This window comes from Carassius carassius, chromosome 12 (genome assembly GCF_963082965.1).
Source record: "Carassius carassius chromosome 12, fCarCar2.1, whole genome shotgun sequence".
NCBI classification, from domain to species: domain Eukaryota; kingdom Metazoa; phylum Chordata; class Actinopteri; order Cypriniformes; family Cyprinidae; genus Carassius; species Carassius carassius.
Window position 1 is genome coordinate 17,793,140 of NC_081766.1, and position 14,174 is coordinate 17,807,313.

A 14,174-nucleotide genomic window follows, 5' to 3' on the forward strand; every position below is an offset into this window, starting at 1 on the left:
CTGATTGTCAGTGTCTATGATAAAGGCAAATTCAGTGTTCATTTAGATCTTTTATATGATTACAGTCCTAATTGGAATAGTGTAATTAAAATTATATATATATATATATATATATATATATATATAATGACTTAATCATTTATGCATTGCTGAATATTTTCTGAAAATGTATTCATCAACAAACATTGACCTTATAATCTTGAATAAAACTCTGGCAGACAGGCCTGTTGCACAGTCCATACTAGTATAGAGGGAGATGAAAACAAACCATTAATTACTTCCATTGTGATGTTCTATTTTGACAGTAAAATCTCAGCTCTATTGACCAGACAGGATTGAACTTAATTTGTTAGTTTAGTAACACTTTATTTTGATGGTCCCTTTTGAATAGTCTGTTATAATATTTATAAGATTTTGAAATATATAAGGTTTTATTATAAATATTATATGATTTTATTCTAACCACAAAATATATTTTCCAGAGAATACTGCCCATGAAAGTATATAGGGAATTTAGGGAATAACTATTTCCTTTACCCTGTAACACCCTAACTGTAGGCTTGATGTGCTTTTGGTGTTTCACATGAGACTCTATTTTGAGTTTATTCCCTAATTTAATTGGCAAGTTTTCTTATCATGTGGTTTGGAATGACTCATTTCAACAGCTCACAGTTATAGCGCTTGTCCTGGTGAACATCAGTAAAAAAAGTCTCACCTGCCCTCACAGAGGGGTAACATATTATATCTTTAACATGAACTATTTATTATACCAACTGGGCTTTCTACTTAATTCAGCAAAGAAAATGCTAACAATTAAAAATGTCAAATGGTGATAAGATAATACACAATGAAATAAAATAAAATGACACAGATGTGTCATTGGTTACAAATTGATATCTGTCTTTTTTTCCCCATTACATTTGATTTAGTAAAAAATAAAAATGTTCTTTCAGGATTCCACATCCATTGTCATCCTTTGTCCATGTCTCATTGTCTTTCCCCCCATAGACTGGAGATGTTCTCTCAACAGTGAGTTCTTCTGTTCACAGCACTAGAAGATACACGTGTTTTGTGTTGGTTCCTTTTGCCAAAGCCTCTGTAGCCTCTGTGGCAAAGCCCTGGAAACTAAAAAAATGATTTGATGATCATGCCACATAATGGTTTACAAAATTTGATTCACATTCATACAGTACTCAGAGCCACTGTATTTGTACTACTTCTAAATATTATGTGCTACTTCTAAATATTATAATTTAAATAATACACATTTTAATAATTATATTAATTGGTAAGTCCATATTAATGCTACAATATTTTTTAAAAGAAAGAAAGAAAATATAGAAAAGAAAAGGAGAATGTGAATCTTAGCCTATACATTCCCTTGGCGTTTCTCATCTTTTCTTAGATTTTCTTGAGAAGGAGCAAAGGTACTGTGTAGGTGTCAACTGATTGTCACACTGGGAGATTTAACCAGGGTCAATAGGCTACTCTGGCTCTGGTATGAATGACTTTTAAGAAACAGCCCTTAAAATGAAAGATACAAATAGAGCTAAAGAGTACTTTACAGCTTTGTGCCACAGGAGAATATGTTCCATAAAGAACTTTTTATTCTCTAGTTTATTTGAAAATGTGCTGGTAATTTAAACTATACCCAGATACAAATACTCTGAAGAATGTGCATTTTGAATCTGTTGATGTAACAACAATAACATATTAATATCCAGAGAACCTATAAGATCAGTCAAGAGCAGTATGCAATGAAAAACAGTTATTAATAAAAGCTGTAGCCTATTATTAATATTATTATTACTATTCACAAGGTGGTATTACAGCAAAGACCTCATGAATAATTAAAAATAAGTAGATTTTAATGTCTGACTGCAATACCAAACCCAAACAAACTCGACCTCTAAGATGACTTATTCAACATGGCTGAACATTAAGGCATGTTATGTACCTCCACAATGTTTAGTACTGCTATAGTAACCCAAATTATGTAATATGTTCAGAAGAGGAAACAGACCCTGCATTCACAGGACTGGAAGCATTGACACTGTGTGACCCAAGAGGAATTTCATATCGTGGGATGTGACTGTATTAGCTGCATGAGGACAGCGAATGCGCAATTCAAGCACTGAGGATGTCAATTGCACAAAATACTGACCTCACGCTTTCCAGCATGCACCATTTATTACAACGGTCAAGCCTAGAATGTAATCTATAATCACAGAGAAGACCTTGTGTCTTGATGACTGTAGATAAATCTGAAAGACTGGTCTTGATTTACAATCTAAAATGGAAATTAAGTCAAGACATCCTGGTTAATATGTAGCTGATTCTAATCGAATCAGCGCAATTAAAGAACGTAACGTTACCAAAGAATGTTAATTTTTCTCCCTGTGGTCCACTGATAATCTTAGTCTTGTGTGTGTGAGCCAAAAAAAATTAAAGCTTAGTTCCTCTTCAGGAACTCGAGCTGCGTCGAAACGCTTTGGGGAATGCGTTTAGCATGAGCGACTCTGAATATCATATCTAATCTGTTTTATAGAAGAGTGTGACGTCACGGGCGGGGTGACGTAAGCGACCAGGAAGCTATAAAGGCACGAGCCGCGCAGCTGGCATCAGCTTCGCGCATTTCAGCAAGCGCTCTTTGTGTGCATGTCATTCTGTCTTGTCAGTCTTATTTATTGTTGTTTGTCACTATTAGCTCCTCAAAGAGTAAGCAATAGTCAAAGAGCAAAGCAAAGACGAGACATCTGAAAGGCGAATCCAGATCACGTTTCAGATTGTGTGTTCCTCGCTACATCACGAGTGGGGATACACGGTCTGTGCGCGGTCTGCCTGGGATCGATGCACACTGTTTCGGCTCTTGAGGGAGCCGACTGCCTACACTGGTACAAGCCAGTGTGGACGCTTCGATCCCGGAGGACTCTTCTCGAGAGGGAGTCTTCACCAGCATTCCTCGCGGCGTCGGTCCCGCTTTCGCCGAGGCAGAGCGGCGCCTGCATTCGCTGGGTTCGCAGATAAGATCTGCTGGAGGGTATGGAGACGGGCGCGTCCCTATCTCACCCGCCAGATCTGCCCGATCTCAGAGTTCGGAAGCCCGAGTGTTGCGGTCCTTCCCCCCGAGTGACAGCCGTGACACACCGCCTTTCTTTCTCCGAGGAGATTGAAACGGAGGGCGTCGATGACCTTGCAGTTGCACAAACATAAGCTGCATAAACATCAGTTGCACAGACAACAGTTGCACAAGCATCAGTTTCACAAGCATTTATAACGAGCAGCATTAATGAGGAGCGCAGCCCACGCAGTCAGCTCTCGGGAAAAATAAGGGGGCTCACTGTGCTTCTCGCATATCTGGGGACGGGTTGAAGACGGCTCTGCCTATCTCCACCCGTGTTCCCTAGATTTAGAGTTCGTTCTCGAGGTTCGGAAGCACGCGCAGCGGTTAATTCCCCCTCTGTGAACTCGCAGCTGCAGCTACTTATCTCCGAGGAGATTAATATTGTTTGTGTGACTAAGTGGCTCACGTGCTGCCGAGGCAACGCGTGTATTACATCATTTTCAGTTTTGATGTGAATCTTACCAAAACCAGACCGTCTTTACTCGTCTGATTGGTTAACTGCATTAATTCTGAGGAATTAAATTCAGTATCTATATGACTATGAGAAGTTAGAAATGAATTATATCAACAAGGCAGACCGTGTTTACTCGTCTGATTGTTTGTTTGCATTAAATTCTGAGGAATATAATGACATTTATTTCACTTTGATAAATTATATATACTGGAGGGGCTGCTGGGCGGGAGCAGGCCTCTCAGTCTATCGTCAACCAGGGTTTTCCCAGCCTAAGGCGGATCTGAGGGCCGTACTTCAGGCTGGGAGGCCCTCGGCTAAGAAGTCCTGACACGTTTCAGTCACGACTGCAGAGGGCGGCCCTATCTAGGCGTAGTATGGGATTCGACCGCGATGCAGGCATGATTGTCCCCTGGTTGTATCGAGTTGATCCTTATCTCAGTCAAGAAAGTCAAAGAAGGCCAGTCACTCACTGTCAAACAATTTCAGAGATTTTTGGGTCTGATGGCAGCTGCGTCCAACATGATACCTCTTGGCCTGCTGTACATGAGACCCCTACAGTGGTGGCTCAAGACCAAGGGATTTTCCCCGAGGGGCAATCCACTTCGAACTATCAAGGTCACGCGGCGCTGCCTCCGTGCCTTGGAAATGTGGAAGAAACCTTGGTTCCTGAATCAGGGCCCGGTGCTGGGAGCTTCTTGTCGCCATGTAATACTAGCGACGGATGCATCCCTCACTGGTTGGGGTGCAGTCATGAGTGGCCACCCTGCCCGTGGTCTGTGGAGCGGTCGCCATCTGAAATGGCATATCAATTGTCTAGAGATGCTAGGACAGCCACAGTTGACCCTCCAGAGTCGAGTCAGGTTCCTGTTGACCCTCCAGAGTCGAGTCAAGTTCCCGTTGACCCTCCAGAGTCGAGTCAGGTTCCCGTTGACCCTCCAGAGTCGAGTCAGGTTCCTGTTGACCCTCCAGAGTCGAGTCAGGTCACCGTTGACCCTCCAGAGTCGAGTCAGGTCACCGTCGACCCTCCAGAGTCAGGTCAGGTCAGGTCACCGTTGACCCTCCAGAGTCGAGTCAGCTTCCTGTTGACCCTCCAGAGTCGAGTCAGGTTCCCGTTTACCCTCCAGAGTCAGGTCAGGTCACCGTTGACCCTCTAGAGTCAGGTCAGGTCACCGTTGACACTCCAGAGTCAGGTCAAGTCACCGTTGACACTCATGAGTTAAGCACTACCACAGTGAGACCTCAGGAGTCAAGTCAGGTCACCGGTGATCTTCAAGGACAAAGGCAAGTCACCATTAATCTTCATGTGCAAAGTCAAGTCACCAATGATCTTCATGGGCAAGGTCAAGTCACCGACTATCTTCATGGGCAAAGGCAGGTCACCATTGATCTTCATGAGCAAATGCAATTCACCATTGATCTTCATGAGCAGAGTCAGGTCACCAATGATTTTCATGAGCAGAGTCAAGTCACAATTGATCTTCCTGAATCCAGTCTAAAATCTGCGGAACTACCAGAGTCTCTCCACATCTCTGCTGAACTACCAGAGCCTCTCCACGTCTCTGCTGAACTACCAGAACCTCTCCACCCTCTCTGCTGAACTACCAGAGCATCTCCACGTCTCTGCTGAACTACCGAAGCCTCTCCATGTCTCTGCTGAACTACCAGAGCCTCTCCTCGTCTCTGCGGAACTTCCAGAGCCTCGTCACGTCTCAGCCGTACTCTCTGAGCGCTCAACTGATCCTGTCGTGGCCACAGAGGCCACCCTTAACTTGTTCATGTTCTCTGTTTCAGAATTGCCTATCCAGACTTGCTCTCCTGTGTCATCGATCCCACTGTGGTGGTCCTCGGCGCCGCCCTGGTGGGCTCCTGTCTCGACCGCACGGATGTGGTGGTCTTCTGCACCGCCCTGGTGGGCTTCTGTCTCGACCGCACGGATGTGGTGGTCTTCTGCACCGCCCTGGTGGGCTTCTGTCTCATCCGCACGGATGTGGTGGTCTTCTGCGCCACCCTGGTGTTTCTGACTCAACCGCATGGCTCCAATTCCACCTTGCTCCACCCTGGATTCCTGCCCTGTCGGTTCGGCCCTGGGCCACTGAACTTTCTGTTCTCTCATGGACTTGTGTTTTGTTGTTGTTTTTGTTCTTCATGTGCAAAGTCAAGTCACCATTGATCTTCATGTGCAAAGTCAAGTCACCAATGATCTTCATGGGCTAAGTCAAGTCACCAATGATCTTCATGGGCAAAGTCAAGTCCCCAGTGTTCTTCATGGGCAAGGTGAGGCCACCGATTATCTTCATGGGCAAGGTCAAGTCACCGACTATCTTCATGGGCAAAGGCAGGTCACCATTGATCTTCATGAGCAAATGCAAGTCACCATTGATCTTCATGAGCAGAGTCAGGTCACCAATGATCTTCATGAGCAGAGTCAAGTCACCATTGATCTTCCTGAATCCAGTCTAAACTCTGCAGAACTACCAGAGTCTCTCCACATCTCTGCTGAACTTCCAGAGCCTCTCCACGTCTCTGCTGAACTACCAGAGCCTCTCCACGTCTCTGCTGAACTACCAGAGCCTCTCCACGTCTCTGCTGAACTACCGCAGCCTCTCCACGTCTCTGCTGAACTACCAGAGCCTCTCCTCGTCTCTGCGAAACTTCCAGAGCCTCGTCACGTCTCAGCCGAACTCTCTGAGCGCTCGACTGATCCTGTCGTGGCCACGGAGGCCACCCTTAACTTGTTCATGTTCTCTGTTTCAGACTTGCTCTCCTGTGTCATCGATCCCACTGTTGTGGTCCTCGGCTCCGCCCTGTTGGGCTCCTGTCTCGACCGCACGGCTGTGGTGGTCTTCTGCGCCGCCCTGGTGGGCTTCTGTCTCGACCGCACGGCTGTGGTGGTCTTCTGCGCCGCCCTGGTGGGCTTCTGTCTCGACCGCACGGTTGTGGTGGTCTTCTGCGCCGCCCTGGTGGGCTTCTGTCTCGACCACACGGTTGTGGTGGTCTTCTGCACCGCCCTGGTGAGCTTCTGTCTCGACCGCACGGATGTGGTGGTCTTCTGCGCCACCCTGGTGGGCTTCTGTCTCGTCCGCACGGATGTGGTGGTCTTCTGCGCCGCCCTGGTGGGTTTTTGACTTAACCGCATGGCTCCAATTACACCTTGCTCCACCCTGGATTCCTGCCCTGTCTGTTCGGCCCTGGGCCACTGAACTTTCTGTTCTCTCATGGACTTGTGTTTTGTTGTTGTTGTTTTTTTGTTTTTGTTTTTTTGGCACTTCCTGTCTCTGTTACCCTCTATTACCTGGCCCTCCATCCCTCCCCCTGATCCTCCGTCGGTCCACCTCCCTCCTGGGCTCCTTGTTTTTGTTTTCTGCACTTCTTGTCTCTGTTTCCCCATTTTACCTGGCCCTCCGTCCCGCCCCCTGGTCCTCCGCCGCTCCACCTCCCTCCTGGTCTATGTGTTCCTTGGTCTCTTCTTGGGTTCGGGTGGAGCATCTGGTAGCTGCTCCGTGGAGGAGGGGGTAATGTCACGCTGTCTGGTCTCTGTTTCCCTGAGTCTCCACTAGTGGTCTCACTTCCCCATAGGCACCTCACCATAGGCACTACAATTCCCACTAAGCCTTGTCCCTTCATCACAGTAATTGCACTCCTGTTAATTGCACTCAGGTGTCTTCACTTGTTAGTCATTATCCTCCCTATATTAACCAGTCCTTTTCTGTTTGTCTGCATGGAGTCCTTACTTTCCGTCACCTGGTTTCCTCGCGTTCCTAGTTTTCGAGTTCCTGTTCCTGTTCCTGTTTGTTTGTTTTTTTCTGTTTAGGACTGATGTTTGGTTACGACCCCGGCTTGTTTTGACTCTGATTGTGGATCACCCAATAAATCTCACGCTGCACTTGGATCTCTCGTCTCCTGTGTTCCCGAACGTGACAGGAACTAGTTAATGATGAGAATTCATCCCTAAATTAAAGTGTTACCAACGTGGAGACATCGGCACAACAGCTTTCAAGTGTTTCAGAAGGCATCCTTGTAATTATATGTGAAATTCTATGTGCTCGAGTTGCACACCGTTAGAGGGTGTATGGGGGAAAAAAAGAAAGAGCAAATTACATATTTTTCCATCAGAGTACGTTAGAATTCATTTGAACCAACTTTACCTTTCAAGAGATTAGGGTCAGTAAGATTGTTTCATGTCTTTGAAAGAAATCTCTTATACTTACCAAGGTTGCATTTATTTGTTCAAAACAGCAATGTTGTAAAACATTATGATAACATAAAATAACTGTGTTCTATCTGAATATATTGAAAAATTTAATTAATCTCTGTTTGAAATATAAATCTTTTGTAAAATTATAAATGTCTTCACTGTCTCTTTTATTCCATTGAATGTGTCCTATATAAACACATATATTTATCCTAGAAATATAACTCATGAGAACTGAAAAGCCTGTCAAAGCTTTCAGTAGCAACTCAGTCAACTTAGTCAGTTTAAAGATGTATGAGAATAAGGAAGGCAGCTGTTTCCCATGTTTGATGAGAGACACTAACTTTGAAGATGTGGAAGTCGATCATAGAACATTTCAACAACATCAAAAATGTTTAAACAATCTTATGTTATTCTGTTGAGCCATCAGAGGGTTGGGAAACACATCTGTCAGTATTTGTTTGTATATATTAGAATGAAACCAGGAGTTTTCTATGACAAATAAAGGAACTGACTGCTCCTTTGAGACCATACTCTCACAAGTTCTTCTACTAATCTATATAATGTTTTTGTTAGACATTGAACTTGGGTAAATAGAAATGTGGGTAAATACAAATTTCAGTATTATGGATGAATGAACTGTTGCCCACAATACTGATGTCATCACTGAAATAACATGCTAAATTTTTGCTCATGCTCTCAATTAAGGCTGGAATTATCATCTGAAATCTGACCTTGTCAACAACACATTATGTTTGAGTTCTAGCCACAGTGCTTAATCTGAGTGGAATGAAGTTATTAGTATCTATTTAAGTTCTTTACTTTACAACTTTATAACTCAAATGCTCGTTGTGAGCTCCGTGGAGACAATGCCTGCTAACCAGCAGTGATTCTTCTCTCGTCTTTCTGACTGCTCTCTGCCCAGAAATCAATTATTAATGAGCCCTGACCCCTGCAATAATCAGATATGTTGGTTTAGCTTGTCAGTTTGAGGGAAATTTTATTATTTACTTAAAAGTGAAACGAAACCCGACTCCTCCCCTTAATCTCTCCCGGGTATTGCAACTGTAGGGGCGCAATTTTTCTCAGACAATGTAAGTCTATGGGTAATGTATTAAACATTTAAAAATTAATTTAAAAAAAACTTTAAGTCTGATCACTCAGAAAAGATATAGCACACACCACCGCTCTATCCCGCAGGTGTCTGCCGAGTTTGGGGCTTGTGGCTTTAAAGCCCTAGGAGGAGATACGTTTTGAATTTTTAGTCTCAGAAAAATAAGAAGAAGAAGAAGAAGGAGAAGTATGGTGACGCACCTGTCAGCTGATGGAGGCGGAACTTACAGCGATCGACTTTCCTTTCTTTCTTTTAATTTTAGACAGTTTTTATATATGTGAGAGTGTGTTTTATGTTGAATGTGAATGTATCTGCATGATTACCATCTGTTTGAGTGCAAATCAGCCCAAATCAGCTCGCTATTACTGAATGGTCACGGCTATCAAAGTGAACGCGTCTATATGAATAGGGAGAGTGGATTATTTACTTCGGCACATTTGTGTTATTACCATCTGTATAAGTGGCCATCAGCACATCAGCACTTATTTGCATCGTAATTCATTGTAAAATATGCATCTCTAGCAATCTCAGGATGTTCTATATTGGCAAACAAAGTTAAATCTTTTTTTATTTTTCTTATTATTCTTATTTTTCTTACTCAAATTATTCTTATTGTATTTTTCTAGTGCTCAAATAAATCATTTATATGATGTCTAAGTTTCTGTCTAGTGTTTTATAATTGAAAAAAACTATGCAGTGGTATGTTTACTGACTAAATAGTTTGTAGAAGCCTTCAATACTATTGGGAAATATATTTTCTTATATTTGGGGGGTGGGGGGTGTAGACAGAGTCTCATTTTTCATGATATTTTATTCAGATTTGAAATAGAAACTCTTGAGACATGTGGCTTTCAATCCATTACTTTTCTAGATTGCTCCAGGACTCATTTCATGTATTTTTATATCAAATAACTGAAGTAGGAAACTATTACAATTATAAGTTAGTTAGAGCACTTTCAGCTGTGAGTCCCATAATCGGGGGTCAGGTTAACAGGTTTTCTGTCCATGGGCAATCTTACAGGTGCGGATGTGCCAGCTCAGCTATTCTACACTCCAGTGTGTTCATGTTGATAGTGACAAGGCCGGAGATATTGTTCTCTATTGCCTGACCTCCGTTGAATGAGAAACCGCCACGGACCAATGGAAACTCAAAGGTGTTTTAGGAGCCAAGACGAACTCACACAGAAAGGCCCCTGTATACTTAAATCGAAAAATCGAATAATGAACGTTATTTCGAACAAAATCTGACTGAAACAAAGTCTGCTTTGAGTTCATTTTGGCAGTCCAAGACAGCTCACCAAAGCAAACTTTCTGGGGGAGTTTGTTTTGGCTCCTAAACACCAGGGCCGGCCGTGGCATAGGCGATATAGGCAGTTGCGCAGAATGACTGGGGGGCACCGCAGGAATTTTTTTTTTTTTTTTTTGTGGTCGGAAGTCCGCCCTCTTGTGACCATTGTGCAGTCCTACACACCTACAGTTGTGTTCAAAATTATTCAATTCCCTTGACTTGCAAGACAATTTGCTTTGGAGGATAACATTTTATGAAATCTATTTAACAAAGGCATCAGTAAAGTATTAGAGAAAGTTTGTTAATACACTTTTGAGTGATTCTGAGAATGGAACATTGATGAATCATGATAAAATTCGAATTGGTTCTAAACATTCATGTTCAAAATTATTCAACCCCCTTTGTGTAGAATCTTTTATTCTTTAAAATCACCAATAAACGCTGTCTGTAAGTGTTTAGAAGCTTCTGTCACCTCTGGACTACTGTCTTGGCCCATTCCACACCTGAAAAAGCTTTCAGATCACTGATAATCTTTGGTCTTCACATTGCCACTGCTTTCTTTAAATTCAACCAGATATTTAAAATGAGAATTAAGCCTGGAGACTGAACAGGTCACTCAAGTACATTCTATGACTGATCCCTGAACCAAGCAGTAGTAGATTTGAATGTGTACTTTGGGATGACTGTCCTGCAGGAAAGTCCATTGAGCATCAGCTTCAGTCTTTGCAATCTTTATCAAGATGTCTCAACATGAAGGCCATACTTGTCTAGTGTTCTTCTTACACACTGCATTGAAATGGTTTTCCTCCTTTCATCAGGTCATCTTGCAAGTCTTTGGCTGTACATTGCAGGTTTTTTATCAGTTGCTCTGATTAAACATTTTATGATATTGTGCTTTTTCTTCCACAACCTCTCAAAGGTTTTCTGGTAAAACACACTTTAAGCTAAGAAATAAGGCTGAGAACTGTGTCTCTAGGAACTTTCAATGTCTTGGAAATCATCATATAGCCTTAGCCTTTCAAAAGTACTACGATATGTATTCTCTTTTGCTTTTGTGAGATCTCTGTTGACATTTTTGCTACTCAACTTCAATACATGCATGGGCCAAAATGTATGTGTAACAGCTCAAGCTAATTCTGTTTTTAATAGAGTTTCTAAAGGCTTAATTGTGTTTTGAGACTGTTTTATTCCCCACCATACAAATAAGTGATTTAAAAACAGCAATGTTGAATAGGGGTTGAATAATTATGACATAGCAGTATTATTAAAAAATCTTATAAGTAAGTGAAAGTGAAGTGACATTCAGCCAAGAATGGTGACCCATACTCAGAATTTGTGCTCTGCATTTAACCCATCCGAAATGCACACACACAGAGCAGTGAACACACACTGTGAGCACACACCCGGAGCAGTGGGCAGCCATTTATGCTGCGGCGCCCGGGGAGCAGTTGGGGGTTCGATGCCTTGCTCAAGGGCACCTAAGTCGTGGTATTGTAGGTGGAGAGAGAACTGTACATGCACTCCTCCCACCCACAATTCCTGCCGGCCCGGGACTCGAACTCACAACCTTTCGATTGGGAGTCCGACTCTCTAACCATTAGGCCACGACTTCCCCTTTTATTATGTACTCTTTAAACTCGCTTATTGAAAGAAAAACAATAAGCGAGTATTATAACTCAAATATATTACATTATATATTGACAATATAACTTTTAATATGCCAGTGAACTGTTATAGATGCAAGTTTTATTATATCCTGGATCTTCAGAAAAGCTTGTATTTGTAAAGTACTGCAGTCTCTAGGGGGTTGAATAATTTGGAACACAACTGTATATTAAAGTTTTAGAGCAGTTAATTCCTAGAAAGGAACGACAATGAAGCCTGGTGTCAACAACCAGGAATTATGCAAAAAGCGATACAGAGAAACATCCGAGACAAGTTTTCAAAAAGCCAAAGACTGAAAGGAAAGAGTAGCAAGGTAGCAAGTACAGAATACATGAGTTTCAAATAAATGTTACACCATACTGCTGCTGTTTTTCTTTCAATAAGCGAGTTTAAAGAGTACATAATAAATTAAATGCCAAACGAACATACAATAATAAACCTTTGTTTTTATCAGAAGTAAATCATGACACCACATAAAATATAAAAGGTGTAACAATGTATTAAGTTTAATAAAATAAATGAACACTAATAAAGTAACAAACTGACTCCAATTTTTTTTTTCACATCATGCTAAAGTTTTACAGGCTATGAGACATTCACAGTTCCCATAAAGGTCTGATTATGGAAATCGAATGGTTCTTTTGTATTGCAAATGCTACTTGACTCTAAACTGCAGCTAATCATTATTCTTTTGTCTATAATATTCTGACCATTGGTGCCCGTCTCACACCTAGATTGCCTACACTTCTTAATTTAAGTTGTTGTGTTTAGGCGATACATGTGAGCATTGCGCAGCGCAGGGGTCTTGGAATGTTTGAAAAAAGTAGCCTTTTCAAACATCTTTTTGCCCCCAAACAAAGAATGAAACGAACTTTGTTTGAAGTATACCAGGGCCTTAAGCATGCACCCAAAATGCGCACACATAAAGAAGCTTCTCAGTGCGCAGGTACAGAATTGGTGTAAATGTTCTTTGCACACTGCCAGCATCTAGAATGGTCTTGAGCAGCATTTTAGTGTTCATAGATATTTTGTAGGCTTTGCATACACATGTGCACCCACTGAGGGCCTGAAACCACAGAAACCACCAACATAACAAAATACCCCTGTATTAGTATAAACCACATTTGTGCTGTTGTATTAAGCTAAGTTATTACACAATATTACTAAGTTATTATAGCATTTTCACATTAGGTTTTGGGAGGGTTGTCTGACAGTGTGGGTGGGGGCCCCTGGTTCACAACAATAATAAACTTTTAAAATATTTAAACTTTCACTTTTCGATTAGAAAACTTTAAGCGCAGTTCTAACACAACCAAAACTCTTATCAGAATCGTATCACAGTGCAGGTCAAGGTGTCTGACTAAGTGCAATGTACAGTTTAAAATATTCCATTTAAGACAGTGACAGACTGAACTTGAAAATTCTGACTGGAAATGTTGTTTGTATGCATTAAGAAATCATCTCCAGTTTATATTTTGTTCAGTTTTCTAGATAAAGATAGCAGCTATTCTAGCAGTGTCTAGATGTGTATTTCTCAAAACATAGAAAACATTTCTTTACCATACAACTTTATTTTAACCTTAAGAAGGTTCTGTAGCTTTTATTCGGTGCTTCCAATGGGGAAAGTCCACAAGAGCCCAAATGCAGTCTGTTCAAAAACTGTATAGGCTGCCACCTGCTGGATTGTTAAAGACAGGCAGTAAATCTCATGGAGCAAAAAACCCCATATATATTAAAATTGGATTTTCAAAACAACAGATGGCAACCTAATTTTCACTGAAAAGATTATATAGCCAACTGAAATCCAGTTGTACACATACTCTTTCCAAAATGCTCATGTTCTCTCCATATTTACCGATCTGTGAGAATTTATTACTAAGATCATGTGCTGCTTGGACCCCAAAGAACATAACACTTTTGATTTCTAGTTTATAGCCAAAACAGCAGTTTTCTCCATCACTGATTAGCTCCTATGCAGGTTGTTCCTGTGAAGTCAGCAAAGTTCCACCACTCAGACCCTTATCAGCTCTTCTCACATGACCGATAAATGCATTGTCAGTGTGTATCTATCAGTCATGTCAGGGTACGATTGTGCCCACACTCTAGAAGCAGAAAACAGAGCAAGACACTGACTAGGCTTATTTCAAACAAATGCACACACATATTTTAGGAGAATTTGGTTGATCAACATTCAGAATCAAAGTTCTGTGCAAAAAGATAATGTCCACCAAGCATTCAGGCAGTTTCAGTAATAGTCTTTCCAGGAAAACATGGGTGATGCAGTTATTTTCAGGTTTAATTCCTCTCCGGTCCTAATGGTTCCTGAATGGAGTGGTT